Here is a 19,463-nt window from a genome sequence, read left to right as displayed (position 1 = left end):
ACCCAACTCACCCTTTTTGGCATCGACCCAGAAAGATTAATAGATATATTTTTTGTAATGATATATTAATTTTGAATACTGCTTTGGAATTAGGGTCATGATATATATATATACGCCTAGTTCTCGATACATGACAAATTCAGCACTAGATCTTCTTTGTCTCTCTGATAGGAAAAGGATAAAAAATAACAGTACTAATTATCCTTCTGTCCGATGAGAGTTCTGTCTGCCTCTGTCCTTATAATTAAGGTCAAATTACAATATCATGTTCCGAAAATCTCAGTCTAACAGATCATTAATTTATTTTACATCAATAGCAAAACATGCATGAGGTTCACATGAAGCATTTTCTAACCCCTTGTAAACTAAATGGTGTAGAACGAGGAGATTCTAATTAGTTTGTAATTTGTAATTTGTGTCATCAAAACTAGCTAAAGCCCAAATAATTTTTCTGTATAAAATAAAATATATATATCAATAAGACACTACATGACTAGATTAACACATTGCCAAGACATGTATGAAACTCAAGCATTCTTTCTTTACAAAAAGATCCTTCGACTAGCAGTCTAATTTTTGAAATTTTCTCTTCTGTGTTCCTCTGCTCTATGCAAACACAAAACGCATGAGATAAACTAGTATGCACAAGACGAGACTTCAGTCGGATTAAGCAATTAATTAAGATGCAATTAGTTAAGGCTGTAGATGACTAAACTAAGTCCGAAAGGCAATGTAAGTTTAACTAGGCCGGAAACCCATATGATATGAAATGATATGACAGCTCCCCTGAAGCTTACACTGTGGGAATCTTTTCCAACATTCTCTAGCGGGATCTTTGATAAAAAAATTGGAAAAAAACACACACACAACACCAGGATTCGGTTTCCAAAGTTAAAATTGCACTTTAGAAATACAGTAGCAGCTACAGTTTTCCACAGCAAACAAGAGGCGAGACACAAGATTTCCTGATCGGGACCTTTGTCATTACTCACACTGTGAAGTCCTAATCGACAAAGCAGATCAGTACCTCTCCTTACCCTATGCGTATGCCTAGATTCGCAATTTGCTGCATCATGCAACAGCAGCACTGGCGCCTTTGCTAATTTTTATTTTATATATATGCCAAATTATATTAACTACATTCCATTGTTAACAATATATAATATTTGGGAGATCAAAAACAAATTCAAAAAATTAAAAAAAAAAGGATTGCACAATTGTGAATCACGTGTAACCATCCCTTCCATGTTCCTTGATTCGACTATTTTTTGCAGCAAACATGGTACTATATCTCGTGGCATCATGTGAAGCCCCCCTCTGCGCGTGCGGCAGAGAGGAAGCGAATGCATTCAGCGAGGAAACCCCACCCGGCACGGCACCATTTCTATATATCATACGTTCATCATCGCGACTCTCAATTCACCCCTGCTTGGTCATGTCTTCATCTCCCTCTTCAAGGTACGTACTTGTGTCCCTATGCATCTTATTTGTCATGTCACCGTGCATGCACGGCGACACTAGCTAGAGATGTGTGGGGCATTGATCACCGCATGCAGTGTTGAAGGAACGAAGCTTGATCAGATGCATCGAGGCGGTGACGTCAAGCCTCCACTGTCATGTCAGTGTCTCATGAGCCATAGACCGCGTGCGTGACGCGGATCATACGCTGTGCAATCGCCATGCCCCCTCTGGTTCCTGTCGTCGTCATCGTCGTTACTCGCTGCAGCCTCATGCATGCATTCTTCAGACTGGTGCGTGGCGGTGAGAGGGACGGGTCAACGTGGGGATTTACTGACACTGATGGCCTCAATTTGGATGTTGCTGATCTGCTCGTGTTGTGGAGCTCGTCGATCCATCTTTGACCGCGCCCTGACATGTATATAGTCATATGGTCCTGAAATGAACAGGGAAGGAAAACGTAACTGAGATGTTACATCACATCGTATATATGTAGTTCGAGGTTGTGGCCATAATCGTACAGCGGAGAATTAAGATTGAATGAGCATGCAGGGCAGTGATGCATATGGGAAGATGGAAAGCCGTTCATCGATCAACCCATCGGCATAGCACCAACTCAGGTCTAGTAGTTTAATTTATGGGTAATTGATTTAATGCATTTTATTAAAAATTATAAAACTCTCAAGGCAAAAGGATTGTAAGAAAAGTAATTGGATAGAAAAGATGGGAATAATAAACTTGTTAATTGATGGATTGTCCATGAGCTTATAGGAGTATTATTATATATAATCAATCAATTGATTTGATAGATTAATAATACTCAGTCAATTGACATTTTAACAAAGATAAAATATATTCTAATAACCGTCTCTTAATATTAATTCGACCGTCCTATTGGATAATTTTCTTTTAAGAATATATCTATCTACACATATAAACTTAGTTTTTTTTAATTAACTATATATAATACATGGGAATTACTAGAATTAGTGTCTTTTTTGCCCACTTGAGCTCCTCCTCTCCATTTGCCTTTGGGTAGAAACTTTGATAGTTCTCTGGCATGCTCCCGATGGCCTGCGAGTCGAAGCACATCGATGAGGGATCGGCATTGTCGAAGCGGCCCCTCCAAGTTTTCAGTTAAAAAAAATACAATTTAAGACATTTTCAGATGATCTAAACATTTTTTTAATAATTTCTATTTTATGATATTTCAGATATTTTTTGGTATGTAAGGTATCTATGAGTTAGAATTTGTCTATAAATGTCCTATTTAACTGTTTGAGGGATTATCCTCTATATTGAATAAAGTTTTCTTTTTAGGTAAAACATAGAGAACAGTGAATTTCTCTTTATTTTTTGACGGTTTCTTTTCCTATTTTCTCCTCAATTTTCCATTCTCATCAGCCAGCAGATAATCGTTATCTTGTCCAGTGTCAGTTGGTATTAGAGCGGATCAGATCCAATGGAGGGTCGTCGTGGTCATGATCGTGGTCGCAGTCGGGGTTGCAATAACAAGCATGTTCCAATTGAGGAAGCCGAGCACTTTGGCCATAGCATTCATGACATAATTATGATTGAGGATTTATACAGACAAGTTGCATACTTACACAACACCTAGTGGCATGAGATCTTGAAGATCATGAGATTTCAAATCGTGGAACATAGTTTATCTTTGAGAACTCATATCACTAGCGAGCTACACACTAAGAACACTGTGGTGGAGAGGAACCTTATGACGATCTCGATTTTAGGATTGATCTACCCAAATTGTATGATATTTTACAAGCAAAGGGCTTCGTTGATTGGATCAACGAAGTGGAGTGGATCTTCGACTATAAGAAAGTTCTTGATCGAATGAAGGTGAAATTGATTGCCATCGGAATCAAGAGACGAGCATCGATATGGTGGGAGCAGATGTGACACTCACGAGATGGACAAGACAAATCCCAAATAATTGACCGCTAGAAGATGAAGAAGAAGACGAGGGGACACTTCTGCCCTTTCAATTACACCCAAACTCTATTCTAGTGACTTCACTTATTGAGACAGGGTGGGAGATTGGTCTATGAGTATGTGGATAAATTCTACTAGTTGGTTGTAAACGTTTTATCCTAGACGGAGGAACAGATGGTGGCATGATACTTAGGAGGGTTGAGCCAAGCCATGTAAATAAAGATGACAATTTCCTCCAAATTCGCTCAGTAATCTAATATCCAACCCGAATGGAGGAGGGCTGGAGGAAATTTTTAGACCCGATTAAATAATCAGATATTTAGGTATGGGTATTTTTGAGTTTGGATATAGCGGTAGATGTGATAAAGAGAGAACTGTAGATAGTCGAGCATAAACCCTAAGGAAGTTGAATAATTATAGCATATTTATTGATCTTTCTTTCTTGCCCTAAGGAAGTTGAAGAATTGATACCATGTTTATTGATATCCTTATCCTGCCTCAGTCCTAAGGAAGTTGAAGAATTATACCAATATGTGATGGAGTTGATGGAAAAGGGTCATATCTATGAGAGCATAAGCCCCTGTCAATTCTGTTAGGACCAAAAGTAGCTAGAGGGGGGTGAATAGCTCGTCGCGTGCTCGTCGCTCGGCGTGGCTTGTTTCTTCAAGAATATGCAGCGGAAAATAACAGAAACAAACACACAACGCTAACAAGGTTGGTTTACTTGGTATCCACCTCACAAGAGGTGACTAGTCCAAGGATCCACACCACGCACGCACCCTCCACTATGAAAACACTCCTTTTCGGTAACTACCGAGGGCGGAGAAGCCCTACAAGACTCTCAGTACAAGAAGAAAGGAAAGGGAAACTAAATACAAGTGCAAAGCTTACAATGAGTACAGAAAACCCTAACCCTAGCTTCTCTTCTTGTCTTTGATCCGCCTCTTGACTTGGAAAGCTTCCAAGATCCTTCAAGAACTGGCGATCTGATCTTTGAGAGCGCTGTGGAGAAGTTGGCGAAAGATCTGGAGTGAATCGGAGAAGAGATCTTTCGCAGCCATCGCACGCCTGCAGCTTAAATCGACGCCAACGGTCGGAACCCGATCGATTCAAATGTTCCCAATCGATCGGGGAGGCTTTGGATCGATCCACAGATCGATCCAGAGCGCCTCTGTGCTCTAGGAAAAACGCCTAGATCGATCCACGGATCGATCCAGCGCTTATCGCGCGAAGCAGCCGCGCCCCAATCGATCCACTGATCGATTGGGACATCTGGATCGATCCACGGATCGATCCAGAGGCTTTCTGTTCGCTGGGAAAAGCCTGGATCGATCCACTGATCGATCCAGCTCCTGGATCGATCCCCTGATCGATCCAGCACTTGGTTTTTGCCCAAAACCAAGTTCCAAGACTCCCAAACCAACATCCGGTCAACCTTGACCCGTTGGTACATCATGCCTAGCATCTGGTCACTCCTTTGACCTGCTAGGACTTCCCACCAAGTGTCTGGTCAATCCCTTTGACCCACTTGGACTTTTCTTTCATGCCAAGTATCCGGTCACTCTCTTGACCTACTTGGACTTTTCTTTCATGCCAAGTATCCGGTCACTCTCTTGACCTATTTGGACTTTTCTTTCATGCCAAGTATCCGGTCACTCTCTTGACCTACTTGGACTTCCCAACACTAGATGTCCGATCATCCTTGATCCACCTGGATTTCCCTTGCCTAGCTTCACTCACCAGGACTTTCACCTAGCTTCACTCACTAGGATTTTCATCTGCCTAACATCCCAGTCAGGACTTTCACCTGGCTTCACTCACCAGGATTTCCTTCTGCCTAACATCCCAGTCAGGACTTTCACCTGGCTTCACTCACCAGGATTTCCTTCTGCCTAACATCCCAGTCAGGACTTCCCAGTCAAGTATCCGGTCAACCTTGACCTACTTGACTCTCCTTCAATCAGTATCTTATTGTCAAACATCTAAACCCAAACCAAGACTCAGCTTGGTTAACCAGGTCAACCTTGACCTGAGGGATATTGCACCAACAATCTCCCCCTTTTTGATATTTGACAATACCACAATAACACTTACAATCCCACATGTAAGTTAGGCTAATCCTATAGCCTCCTTCTTCATGCCACTAGGTAATGAACACATAAGTTAAGCTTTTCATTCTCCCCCTAAGAGGGCAAACTCCCTCTAGGTAATGAAAACCTACCTTACTTCCTTTCATTCTCCCCCTATTGGCACACATCAATCCCCTACTGATAAAACACATCAACCCATCTTTGGGCACACATCAACCCATGCCCCAATTTTGGGTACACTTCAACAAATCCATTTGTTGAAAACTCTCCCCCTGAAGAGTTGCTCATCATTGGTTACAACTTCACTCGTTGAACCAACATGATAATGAAGGTCCCATACCCTTCATTTATCCTTAACTTCTTCCTCAATGTAGATAAATACCCAACCTTGAGCATTTTCTAACATCTTGAGTTCCCACTTGAAATAATGAGGATATCCACTCCTCATTTCAAGTTCAAAAGCTCGTCCATGAGCATTTTCTTTAAAGAAGGTTAACCACCTTCCAAGGTTCATGAAAAATAATTTTCATGCCTTTAAAGAGTCCCTCCCCCTAAAGACATGGTGGTAACTTCTGTCATTGCACCAACAATGACTTGGAATCCCTAAACCTTTAGGAAACCCAGATTTAGAAGTTTTGAGGTTCAAATGTTCAAAATTTGAAACAAACCTCAACCTAAACTTCAATGAAGTCTTCCTTAACCATTCCATCCTTGTTTTCAACACGAAAACACCCTTTTTATGTATACAAAATATTTTAAGGGTTTGGAATGGTTACATAGACTAACCATGGTTCAAAGATGCTGAAGTCAGGCCTTCCCATCCAGAATCAGCAACTTGGATCGATTGGAGTTGGGATCCAATCGATTGAACCAACCGAATCGATCCACTGATCGATTCAGTATGTGTGGATCGATCCACTGATCGATCCAGCGAGCTTCTGCTCGCAAGATTTACCTTCTGAATCGATCCACGGATCGATTCAGAACTCCAATCGATCCATGGATCGATCGAGTTCGATAGTTGCTGAAATTCCATTTCGGTCAACTTCGAAACCCCTAGAAAATTCTACAAAATCCAAAAATCATGAAATTTCGTGTAGACATTATTTAGGGCATACTTAATCATGGGAAAATAGCTTTCTATGAAAATACTTTATATTTTCAAAGATTGACACAAACTTGAAAACTTGCAAAAACTTTAGCGTTTTCTTCAAGTTTGTGTCTAACTATTCAATGGTGATTACTATCAAAAGATAGCCTTCACCAAAGTTTTCCAAAAACATTTTAAAAACATTTTCAAAACCAATATCCCATCATGTTCCTTGGGCATAATGCACATGACTTGTACATTAGCTTTCCCAATGATGGGAAAACACATAACTATGTGTTTTGATGAACTTAAAACTCAAAAGAATGCACTAAATCAACATCTTGAGTTTTGTTCATCATCCTAACATCTCACTTGTATCTAATGTGCACTGAAACACATACAAGTCATCTTATAGGTCTTTGTGAGATGTAAGATTTTGTTTTTGCCCTATTCTAGGGATCATGCATATCTATCTAGACATTTTGAGAGGTAGATATCCACAAAGGATGTTACTTGTTGATTTACTTGTTAAACAAATGTCACTTGTTTATTCCACTTGTTGTAAACAAATGCCACTTGTTTAACTAATGCCATATGTCCTTATTTTTTAAGGAAATAAACATAATGCATGATAATGTTATGGCATACATCAAAATAAAATAGCTTTCAAAAGAAAGATTCCTATAACTACATGATGTATGTATGGCATGACATGGTATTTTTGTATTTTTCATGATAAGTCATGAATGCAAAATACAAATAAGATAAAATATGATGTCATGACATATTATGAGCAAACAATCATGGCAAGGTTTAGCATAAATAAAATATACCTAGATTACCTACCTAAGTATCGTTAATCTTAGCTAATCCTAAAACTTAAACCCTAGATTGCCCAAAGTGCTTCAAGAGAGTGCCAAAACCTAAATGGGCATTTCTAATTCTCTTGATTAATTTATGCCAATTGAAATTAAGCTTATCCTCAAATGTTGGCATATTCCATTTTTCCTCAAGAGTAATCACATAAATCAAGGCCAGAGTGCCTTAAAATTTATAAGAGAATACCAAAATCCCAACTTGGTATTTCTCTAGGTTTTCCCAATTTATGCCTTTTTAAGATAAAATCAATTTTCCACCATTAGGCACATTTTACTCTTTCAAGGAGTAAATAATACTTCCATTTCATTTTCAAAGGTTAACAAAACCTTGAAAATGCTCCTTGAGTGTCAATTTCCTCAAAGTTGGGTTAACTACCCTTCTAATCGGAGTTGACACTCTCTAACCCATCTATGGGGTAGAGAAGATGCTCCTAGGAACCCAACACCTATTGGTGCTCCTTGGATGCTCTAGGTATTTACTAGGGATAACTTCCCTAGATACCTTCCTAGTGACCTTGTTTGGCTTCTTGGAGGCCTTGGTCACACTTTCTAGGTCAACTCTAGAGATAGCCTCCCTTGTGACCTTGTTCGTGACTTTCTTAGACTTCTTAGAAGCCTTAGTCACATTTATTGCAAAAATACTCTTAGGGATGACTTCCCTAGTATTTTTGGCTTGACCACTAGACCTAGGGTTTGTTCCATAACTATATGGAACTCTATGGTAAGTGGGCACATCCTTCTTAGCCTTTGGTTTGTATCCCAAACCTCTATGGCCATTGGATGGCTTTTGTACCCCTAAACCTAGGTTATGCTCTTTTTGCCCTAATAGGATATTTTCCATCCTTTTTAGGGTCTTTTCCATTTTATCAAGTCTTGACCTCAAGACTTGATTTTCCATCACTAAGTCCTTAGTTTTTGTTTTTCCATTAAGTTCATGAGCATTTTTGTTTCTAGGCTTGTAGCTACAATCCTTAGAGTTCTTGCCTAGACTTTTACCTACATTCCTAGCCTTAGGTGTAGTAGTTTTGGCATGTAGGGCCACATGCTTTTCCTTAAAGCCCTCATGCTTCCTATTCTTATGGTAAATTGCATTAAAATGATAAAAGTTAGAACTATCATGCTTTTTACCATGATGTAAAGGGGTAGGCTCAATAAATGTTACCTTCCTTTTTACCTTAGAGGCTCCCCCTTGACTTGAGCTTCCTCCTTGAGCCTTGACCATCTTCTTCCCCTTAGGGCATTGACTCCGATAATGCCCCTTTTGATTGCAAGAGAAGCATATGATATGCTCCTTGCTCTTCTTTGTTCCGGGAATAGTCTCCTCGGGCTTCTCCTTGCCCTTTTGCGTCACTTGACCCTTCTTCTTGGCCAAGTTGGGACACTTGCTCTTGTAGTGCCCACTTTCCCTACACTCAAAACATATTATATGATTTTTATTTTTAATTGTAACATTTATACCTTCTTGTGTAGGGATGGCACTTGCTCCTCCATTTGCTATTTCTTGAATTTCGGAGGTGGCACCATCTTCTTCATCTTCACTTGACCTGGATGTAGAAGCTTCTCCTTCTTCTTGATCCGGCGTCACCAAGGATTGCTCCCCCTCAATCCTAGAGGTGGAGGCTTCATCATCTTGAACATGAAACAAGGAGTATGCTCCCTCCTTGTTCCCTTCATTGCATTCCCTTGAGGATGAAGCTTCTTGGATTTCCTCTTCTTCGGAGGTTGAGCATCTCTCAACCTCGGAGTCCTCCTCTTGATCTTGCTCCAAAGAGTCACCCTCTCTGGATTTTTCATGATCTTGTACAGTGGAGGGGATCTCTTTATGAAGCTTGTCCAATTTGCTCCATAGCTCCTTTGCATCTTCAAATTCTCCAATTTTGCAAAGGATGGTGCTTGGCAATAAATTGACCAAAAGCTTGGTCACTTTGTCATTAGCCTCGCACCTTTGGACTTGCTCTTGGCTCCACTTGCTCCTCTTGAGAACTTTACCCTTTGAATTTCTTGGAGCCTTGAAGCCTTCCATTAGAGCAAACCATTGCTCTATCTCCATCATAAGAAAATTTTCGATTCTTGATTTCCAAGAATCGAAACTCGTAGAAGTGTATGGTGGAGCCACCCTTGTGTCAAATCCAAGCCCATCTTGGAATTGCATCTTGAAGTTGAGCTTGATAAAGTATTGAACTTGAAGAATTTGCTCCAACTTCTTCACCCTCTTGCTTTTCTTGATATGCTTGACCCTTCCGGCGATGATTCCGGTGAAGAGCGGCCTCGCTCTGATACCACTTGTTAGGACCAAAAGTAGCTAGAGGGGGGGTGAATAGCTCGTCGCGTGCTCGTCGCTCGGCGTGGCTTGTTTCTTCAAGGATATGCAGCGGAAAATAACAGAAACAAACACACAACGCTAACAAGGTTGGTTTACTTGGTATCCACCTCACAAGAGGTGACTAGTCCAAGGATCCACACCACGCACGCACCCTCCACTATGAAAACACTCCTTTTCGGTAACTACCGAGGGCGGAGAAGCCCTACAAGACTCTCAGTACAAGAAAAAAAGGAAAGGGAAACTAAATACAAGTGCAAAGCTTACAATGAGTACAGAAAACCCTAACCCTAGCTTCTCTTCTTGTCTTTGATCCGCCTCTTGACTTGGAAAGCTTCCAAGATCCTTCAAGAACTGGCGATCTGATCTTTGAGAGCGTTGTGGAGAAGTTGGCGAAAGATCTGGAGTGAATCGGAGAAGAGATACCGCAGCCATCGCACGCCTGCAGCTTAAATCGACGCCAACGGTCGGAACCCGATCGATTCAAATGTTCCCAATCGATCGGGGAGGCTTTGGATCGATCCACGGATCGATCCAGAGCGCCTCTGTGCTCTCGATCCACGGATCGATCCAGCGCTTATCGCGCGAAGCAGCCGCGTCCCAATCGATCCACTGATCGATTGGGACATCTGGATCGATCCACGGATCGATCCAGAGGCTTTCTGTTCGCTGGGAAAAGCCTGGATCGATCCACTGATCGATCCAGCTCCTGGATTGATCCCCTGATCGATCCAGCACTTGGTTTTTGCCCAAAACCAAGTTCCAAGACTCCCAAACCAACATCCGGTCAACCTTGACCCGTTGGTACATCATGCCTAGCATCTGGTCACTCCTTTGACCTGCTAGGACTTCCCACCAAGTGTCTGGTCAATCCCTTTGACCCACTTGGACTTTTCTTTCATGCCAAGTATCCGGTCACTCTCTTGACCTACTTGGACTTTTCTTTCATGCCAAGTATCCGGTCACTCTCTTGACCTATTTGGACTTTTCTTTCATGCCAAGTATCCGGTCACTCTCTTGACCTACTTGGACTTCCCAACACCAGATGTCCGATCATCCTTGATCCACCTGGATTTCCCTTGCCTAGCTTCACTCACCAGGACTTTCACCTAGCTTCACTCACTAGGATTTTCATCTGCCTAACATCCCAGTCAGGACTTTAACCTGGCTTCACTCACCAGGATTTCCTTCTGCCTAACATCCCAGTCAGGACTTTCACCTGGCTTCACTCACCAGGATTTTCTTCTGCCTAACATCCCAGTCAGGACTTTCACCTGGCTTCACTCACCAGGATTTCCTTCTGCCTAACATCCCAGTCAGGACTTCCCAGTCAAGTATCCGGTCAACCTTGACCTACTTGACTCTCCTTCAATCAGTATCTTATTGTCAAACATCTAAACCCAAACCAAGACTCAGCTTGGTTAACCAGGTCAACCTTGACCTGAGGGATATTGCACCAACAAATTCCTACCCTACTAGTGTTGAAGAATGATGACTTGTGGTGTATATGTGTTGACAGTCGAGCCATCAACAGGATTGTAGTGAACTATAAGTTTCTAATTCCTCGCTTGGATGACATGTTGAATCAATTATCCGGTTCTAGGGTCTTCTAAAAAAATTGGCCTTAAAAGTGGATACCACCATATCAAAATAAGGTCGAGAGATAAATGAAAGACAACATTCAAGATGCAAGTTGGGTTATATAAGTGGATGATCATGCATTTTGATTTGTCCAATGTACTTGCACATTCATGAGATTTATGCATCAAATTTCGCGACCTTTCATGGGAAATTTTGTGGTGTTTTATTTTAATAACATTCTCATCTACAGTCCGACATGGCTAATCACTTCAATCATGTAAAATAACGAAAAATGGCGAATTACCATAAGGGAATTTTTTAGAATTTTTAGAAATTTTTCTGAAATTTTTTGGAGACCGTATGACTTCGGTTACGGGGATAAAATTGGGTCCCGGGGAACCCTGTTTATGGTACCTCATTTAAGCGAGGAAAAGTTAATTTTTCCTTTTTCTTTTTATTTCATTTTTCTTTCTTCCCTGCGAACCCATGCGTGCCCCCGACGCTGATTCCCTCCTCGGGTTGATCCTTTCTTCGTTGCCCTAACCGCTCTTCCCAACCGGCGCCGCAAACCCGCCGCACACCTCGCGATTAAAGCCATCAGCCAAGGGAAAGCTTCGCCTTTTCCTTTCTCCCGACCTCTTCCTTGCATCACCCACAACTGACACCGACTCCCTCTGCCCTAGCCGACTTCACCTCGCCCCTCTCAGCTGATCGCCGGCCGCCAGCGCTTGCTGCCTACTGACGGCAACCTTCCCCTTCTCTGGAGGTCAATGACGCAGCCGAGCACCAGCGTCTGTTGGATTGTGCCCTAGACTGGTCCACGGTCATTGGCGCCCCCTTTCCGGCGCCTCCTTCCTTCCGAGCAGTGGAGATTTGGATTAGGGCTCTAGTTCACCTGCACATCTCTTCCCTTTGCCCTATTCAGTCACGTAAGCTCTCTGCGATAGCGATGACTTAGGGTTTCCGGTGGCCGGATTGGAGGTAGGTTTTCCTCCTATATCTGGATTTAGGAGTTGAGTGTTATTCTTGTTGAATTTGACAACCAAACTGAGTTGCGCAAGGATCTCATCACTTCTGGCTAGATCCGAGGAAAGCTGTGGCTTCTTAATGGAACCAGCACTGTCCCACCGTCGAATCTTTGGTCCGACAGCGAGGGAAAACTTTCGGAGCTGCCAAATCTGAGTGGTATCGCAGCGTGTACCTCCAACAGTGAACCAACAGGGGAGCATATGAAATTTGGTGAGTTTTGGTTTGATTATTTCTGTCCTATTAGATCTAGATCCTATTGGTGGGATCAAGGGTATATCAAAGGGTTGAGAATTTATTTGTGGACTGATTATGACAGAGGAGGTGTTGGGTGGCTTTCGGAATAGCTAGTTGCTTCTGGTGGAGTAGAGGATTGGTGACATTAGGGTAAGTGTTGATTACCCAAATTATGTTTTGATCTAGTTCTTGCTATTGGAAATTTAGATTTGAAATCAGGATTATTAGGGACATGTGGTGAATTGTGAAGGGGATGTGGATCTATTGGGTTGATTCACTATGATTTATTCCTAATAAGTTTAGGATTTGGTTATTTTGATTAATGATAGAATTAGTTGTAACATGTGATTACAGGAGGTTGATTTGAGACGGTGTCTCGACGAGGGATCTATTTCGGATACTATCCTCTTATTGGAAGCAGATACTTTGACTTATCATTTTAGATATGTCATTTGATATGCATAGTAATGTTTTTAACAAATAGTAATGATTATGTTTCTTATCTGCATCGGTTGGTCACTACCCGATACCTGTTACATGCTTGTTTCGTTTACTTGTTATGCACTTCATGTTAGTGCCTACCTGATTATACATGCTTATAGGGGTAGTAACATAACCATGCTTCATTATGTTCAGGATCTAGATTTTTATACCTTATCTGATCTGTGTACCTTTAATTTGATTCTTTGTCCTATGGTACACATTGTGTAGATATGGATAGGTTCAGGATATTCCCATGCTTAGTATCATGCACCATCTCGCATGATTACATGTTGTGCGATTGTCGGCTCCATTATTATGGAGCACATCGCCAGTTACATAGATCTGCACACACCACCACTTATAGGTTAATGGTATGTCAGGCAGGTGTGTGACAGTTCTACTATTAGGCTCCACTGGTCCGGTGACTCAGTGTGGTAGCCGACAGACAGTTCTGCTCTGTTAGGCTCCACTGGTCTGGAGACGCAGCGTGGTAGCTGGCACATAGTTTGCTCTGTTTGGCTCCGTTGGTCCGCTCATGGGTAGTGTGACGCAGCGTGGTAGCCAGCAGGGATCCCTCCTCTGGACTTGCTCAGGGAGATGAGAGTATTGCACTCCCCCACTTATGATTTGGGGTAGGAGGATAGGTGTACTCCGACAGCATCCCGCCCACTCGGTCACTCATCAGGAGCAGTGATGGCAGAGTGCACGGTTGTCACAGCCCTACCCACTCGGTCTCACCATCGTGTGTGAGACGACTGACTGGAGAGTAGGGGTGACCAGGACATGTCATTGGCATCATACACATTGATGCATTTATTGCTTGTATTTGCTGCACTTGTATGCTGCATATTGGATGAATGCATTTATTTGACATGCATACAGGATTTCTATACCTCTCGGTTATTATCCATACACCAGGTCCTGGTTAGTGCAATTTTCTCCTATTTATTTCGGTTGCATTTATCATTCTTATATCAGGAGACTGTACGCATGATTAATGCTAGTTGTTATTTTCTTTATTATACATATCAGTAGTTACCCGCTGAGGAGTTGACTTACCCCGTAGATATTTACTATTTTCAGGTTGAGGTTGTCTGGAGGAGTTCCAGTCGCTAGTCCCCTGCAGATCGCAAGGATATTTTTATTGGGTCTTTTGGTTTTATTTCTTATTGCACTATCTGGACTTGTACTAGTTTTGCTTTATGGATATTGTATGGTTTTTTTTTATTGTCGATGGATTTTTATTGGATATGTTTTGCTACATGCCTGTCTAGATGGCAGAAGAGGTGGGTTTGTTGTGATTTGTGTTTTATGGGTGTAGTGAAGTAGGATATCAGATTTGAGCTTTATGGGTATAGTTGAGTAGGATATCGGATTTGAGCTTTATAGGTGTAGTGGAGTAGGATATCATATTTGAGCTTTATAAGTGTAGTTGAGTAGGATTTTTGGCTTAGTTTTCTTTATCGTTGTATTTGTTTATTTTTATTATTAAACTGCGTGGATGTTGCTTATTATTTATTTATATTGTTCCGACCGTGTTGGCCGAGGTATCTGGATGTTGTAGGAAGTTTCAGATTATCACCCGTACAGGAGAGACGCTGCTGAAATTTCTTCTAGCAAGGACTACCTGGGGCGTGACAAATCACCTCAGTGTTGTTTTTGAAAAGTTAAAAATAGAGTGTTTATTTGTAAACAAAAAGAAGTGTTCTTTCTTTATTACATCATAACTTTCCTTAGCTTTATTGTGTCTATTAATGGAGTGCACGCAAATTAAGTAAAGATAGACGCAGTCATGGAATGACCTTAGCTGAGGACCCTTGCACGATATCAGAAGTTTTCATGGCTTGGATTCTTCAATTCCTACCGCCAGTTCATTCAAAATTTCAACACTTTCATTGCTTCCATCACCGAGTGTCTCAAGGGATGAGATTTCAAGTGGTTTGAAGAAGCAGAGGCTAGTTTTCAATTTGTCAAGCTGAAGTTGAATGAAGCACTAGTTCTAGCATTTCTTGATTCTGACAAAGTGTTCGAGGTTAACTATGATGCATCTGATAATGGTATAAGGGGTGTTCTAAGTTAGTCGGGCATCCAATTACTTTTTCTTTAGTGAGAAGCTATCCATATCCAAGAAAAATTATTCTACCTACGACTTGGAGTTCTATGTCATTGTTCAATCTTTGAAGCATTAGCGTCACTACCTAGTACACAAGGAGTTTACCTTGTTTACTTATCACAAAACCTTGAACTACATCAATGGTTAATATTATTGGTCCCTTTGGAGGCTAGCAAGAGGGGAGGGGTGAATTGCCCTGCACAAAAAATAAAACACAAGCCTTCTCGAACTTTTAAAGAAACACTTGCATAAATTATAAAAGCAATAAATTAAAAAGAAGAGGCAAAGGAGTTTACTTGGTTACAACCAAAGAGGTTGTTAATCCAAGAAATGAAACACACACTAAAGATCTCTTTTAGGCGGAGAAGCCTCTTACAGCAATGACGTACAGAAAATAAAAACTAAACTAAACAAAAGGAGCGCACAAGTGTTGAATATGCAATTGCTTGTCATGTAATAGCTTCTTGGACTAAGGCTATATTTATAGCCTTGGTCGGGGCGTCTGGAAGGGTTCCAAGCGCCTGGGAGGGGATAAAACTTTATCCCTTTTCGCATAGATTGTGTTTGACCGTAATCTGGATAAAATCTAGGTTTGGGCACTTGGAAGGGTTCCGAGCGCCTCGGACTGGTTCCAGGCGCCCGGACCAAGAAAGTCAACAGTGTTGACTTTTTCAGTCCGGACCCTCCGTTCCGGTTCAGCTTGCCTCGATTCGGGTCTTCCGCTCCAGCTCCGCTTGCTTAGGTGATCTCGGTCATCCGGAATAGGGCTCACCCGAACCCAAGTTCCGACCTTCTACTCGAGCAGCCTTCCTCCCTGGTTTCTCGTCCCTCTAACGTCGTGTATGTTCTTCTCATCCACCGGTATACTATTTCGTGGCATCTCGTCCCTCGGATGCACCGAGCCTGTCGGCTCTCTCCCCGTGTCGTCCTTCTCGCTAGCCGCGTCTTCCGCTCGACTTCCTGTTCTCCTAAGCTCCTGCATACTTAGACACAAGGGTTAAACAAACATGACCTAACTTAACTTGTTTGATCACATCAAAATAATCTTGGGGTTCCAACAATCTCCCCCTTTCTGATGTGAGCAACCCAAGTTAAGCTAGGGTAAACAAATGCAAGAAAAAATACAATGTAAAGACACTTAATTTTGAAAATAAGTGTAAACAGACTTTTCAGTTAAAAATTAGATTATACTTCCCCCTAGACTTAATATATCCTTCTCCCCCTTTGATCACATAAAAAAAAATGGGGTTCCTTAATAAGTCTAAGGTTATTTTTTAAAAAAAATTGTAATAAATTAGAAAATTTTAAGTGTTAAAAAAATTCTAAGTGTGGAAATTTTAGGTAGAAAAATTTCTAAGTAACACAATTTCTAAGTAAGAAAAATTTTAATTTTCTAAGTTAAAAATTTTTGTGCAACGAAATAAATAACTTAAAAAATATTTTAACAAAAATAATTAAAATATTGAATTTTTCTAAGTAAAATTTTTAGAAGAAATTTTTATAAGTGTTAAACCATTAACAAATATTGAAAGCAATTAACTATTTTATGTTTAACAGTTTGTCAACTAAATATTTAATTCAGAAATTGGCTTCCAGGCTGTGGCGAGACACTAGGCCTTCTTGGTTATTGAATTATTAACAACTTCTAGACAAAGCCTTTTAATAAATTCAAATATTCAATTTTCTACCTGAAAGCCCTTAGTCTAATTTCTTTTTCAATTTAAACAAGTTTTTGAAATCCAATATAGACTCCTTCCTACAGGGTTAATCAGGTATTTTCTAGGTATATAAGCTTTTGATATTTTTTTGATCTGTCTTTTGTGAAATTTATAGTACCAGTTTAATCTTTTATAGTTTATAAAGGCAGAAGTATTTGAATGAGCAGAATTTTTCAAGTTTTCTATTTTTTTTAATTTATCATTTTGAAGTCTAATTTTATCAAAATCTTCTATCAGCCATGATTTTACTAAAATCCTATTTATTTCTAAATTTTCATTTTTTTATTTATTATTTTTGCTTTTTAATTTGTACATAGATTTTGCAATAGACTTAATACCATAATAAAGTTGATCAAGAGACAAGAGGCATACCTCACTTACCATATCAAACTTGAAGCCTGACTCTCCCCCTGCTTCGATACATTCATCTGAAGCCGCTCCCCCTTCATTGATGTTGGCTTCTGATGTACTTTGCCCTTCATAGCTCGCCATCAGTGCTACTCCGGCATATTCTTGTATTTTGGACTCAGATGATGAACTGTAGTCCCAAGTAGCTTTCATATTCTTGTGCTTCCTGGGTATCTTGACTTTATCCTTCTTGAGTTCTGGGTAATCCTCTTTTAAGTGTCCTTCCTTTTGACACTGGTAGCAACGAACCCTTCTTCTATTTCTTGAATTTTTCTTATTTTGCATTTCTTTAAATTTATTAGATCTAAAGAATTTTTTAAAATTCCTTACCATATAAGCTTTTTGATCTTCTTCTGAGTCTGACTCGGGTTCATCATTCTTGGTTCCATTTAGCGTCATATTCTGGCTTGAGTCTTTTGATGTCCCTGCACATCTAGTTTCATGTAATTCAAGAGTAGGAAAGAGTTCCTCTAGGGTACTTATTGTTGGGACCTTGACGTCCGCTAAAACGGGGGTGAATAGCATCTCACCCAAATCGTCACTTCCTACACTTGTTAGTATGCAGCGGAAGACAAAATACAAACTAACAAGAAGAAAACTAAACCCTATAAACAATAAGGAAAGACAATAAATCAAAAACAAACCATAACACAAGGTGTTTACGTGGTTCGGAGATTAGGGCTCCTACTCTACGGTTGTTCGTAAGGTGGACGATCCCGATCCATCGGTGGATGACTCCCCGAAAACCTCCGGCTAACTCAAACCGCCTTCTCGGTGGAGAAACCTCATCACAACCTTGATCCAAACACTCTTAGATCACAAGAAGAGCTTGGAAGCTTTGGAAGACTACTAATAGGGGTTAACCACCTATATTTCGTCAACCATGTCCAAGCACCCAGAGCTCTATTAAATAGAGCTCGAGAGGAAAACACTAAGCTGTTTTCTCGCTACCAGTCGACTGGTGTATGCACTAGTCGACTAGTCCTTTAAGTGAAGCTAACCGTTACCCAACGGTTGACTACTAGTCGACTGCTACAGTGTACCAGTTGACTGCTTCAGTGTACCAATCAACTGCTACAGTGTCACAACAGTACAGCTACAGTGTCACTACAGTACTGCTACAGTAAATCCTAAAACCATAGGATTTTTCCCCGAGTACAATCACTCAGCACTAGTCCTCGCCCAACCAACCTAGACCTAGCCTTCTAGCCTCCTCCATCAGCATCGCGTCCCTCGGATGTCTCCCCATCCTTCACGTCTTGCCTTCTGGAGCTTCCTTTGGCCTTGTCCTCATTGTCGGATCTTCCTTTGCTAAGAGGCTCCTCACCTACGGGACTTCATCCATTGCCAAGTCACACTTCGACTTACGTTGCCAAGACTACATACTTGGACTTACACGCCCAAGACTCATCCTTGGACTTTTCTCCTCTGCCAAGATTACACTTAGACTTTCCTTGTTGTACCTATATCCTGCACACTCACAATGCATATCAAATACAATAATAAACCTAACTTAAATATTTGCCCAAACATCAAAACCTAGGGCACCTAGATTGCTCCGGCACCTAGATTGTTCCAACACTTACCTCTAGGTCCTTTGAGATGTAGTAAGCGCCAAATATTGAGGTCTATTCTGGAATCTTGGGAAAGACATTGAGTGCGTAGCGTATCGTGTCCCGGTTGGTTACCGTATCTCCGAGGTTTTCGAGTCCGGTGATTAGTTCTTTTACCTTTGCGTGTAGATTGACTACCTTCTCACCTTTTCCAAACGGATATTTGTCAGTTTGTTCCGAAGTATATCTCTCCTTGCAAGTTTGGCTTCGGATGTGCCTTCGTGGAGTTCCAGGAATTTTTCCCAGAGTTTTTTGGCCGACGAGTAGCTTCCGATGCGGTTGACTTCTTGAGGCGCCAGCACACTCAACAAGTGATATTTCGCCCGATTATTTGCTACGGATCGTTTTGTTCTTTCTTCGTCCAAAGACTTTCTTCTTTTTCCTCTCAATTTTGATTTGTAGGAGGTACAAAATCATATTTTATTATTAAATAAATTTCAAAATCTGTTTTCAGAAATACCTCCATACGACGTTTCCAGTGTGCGGAGTTTTCCT

At 41.0% G+C, this 19,463-nt stretch overlaps 1 long non-coding RNA gene across 1 annotated transcript; it reads left to right on the top strand.

Annotated features, from left to right (window-relative positions):
* The first annotated feature begins 12,576 nt into the window (after positions 1–12,576).
* LOC122014658 lies at positions 12,577–14,332 on the top strand. Its single transcript, XR_006120737.1, has 3 exons — positions 12,577–12,609; positions 12,716–12,783; positions 14,200–14,332. It is a non-coding gene; the product is annotated as an uncharacterized LOC122014658 (long non-coding RNA).
* Positions 14,333–19,463: the final 5,131 nt, after the last annotated feature.

This window comes from Zingiber officinale, chromosome 8B (assembly GCF_018446385.1).
Source record: "Zingiber officinale cultivar Zhangliang chromosome 8B, Zo_v1.1, whole genome shotgun sequence".
Taxonomy (NCBI): Eukaryota; Viridiplantae; Streptophyta; class Magnoliopsida; order Zingiberales; family Zingiberaceae; genus Zingiber; species Zingiber officinale.
Note: the sequence above shows the minus strand (reverse complement) of the source record. Positions and strands in the feature narration are given on the sequence as shown.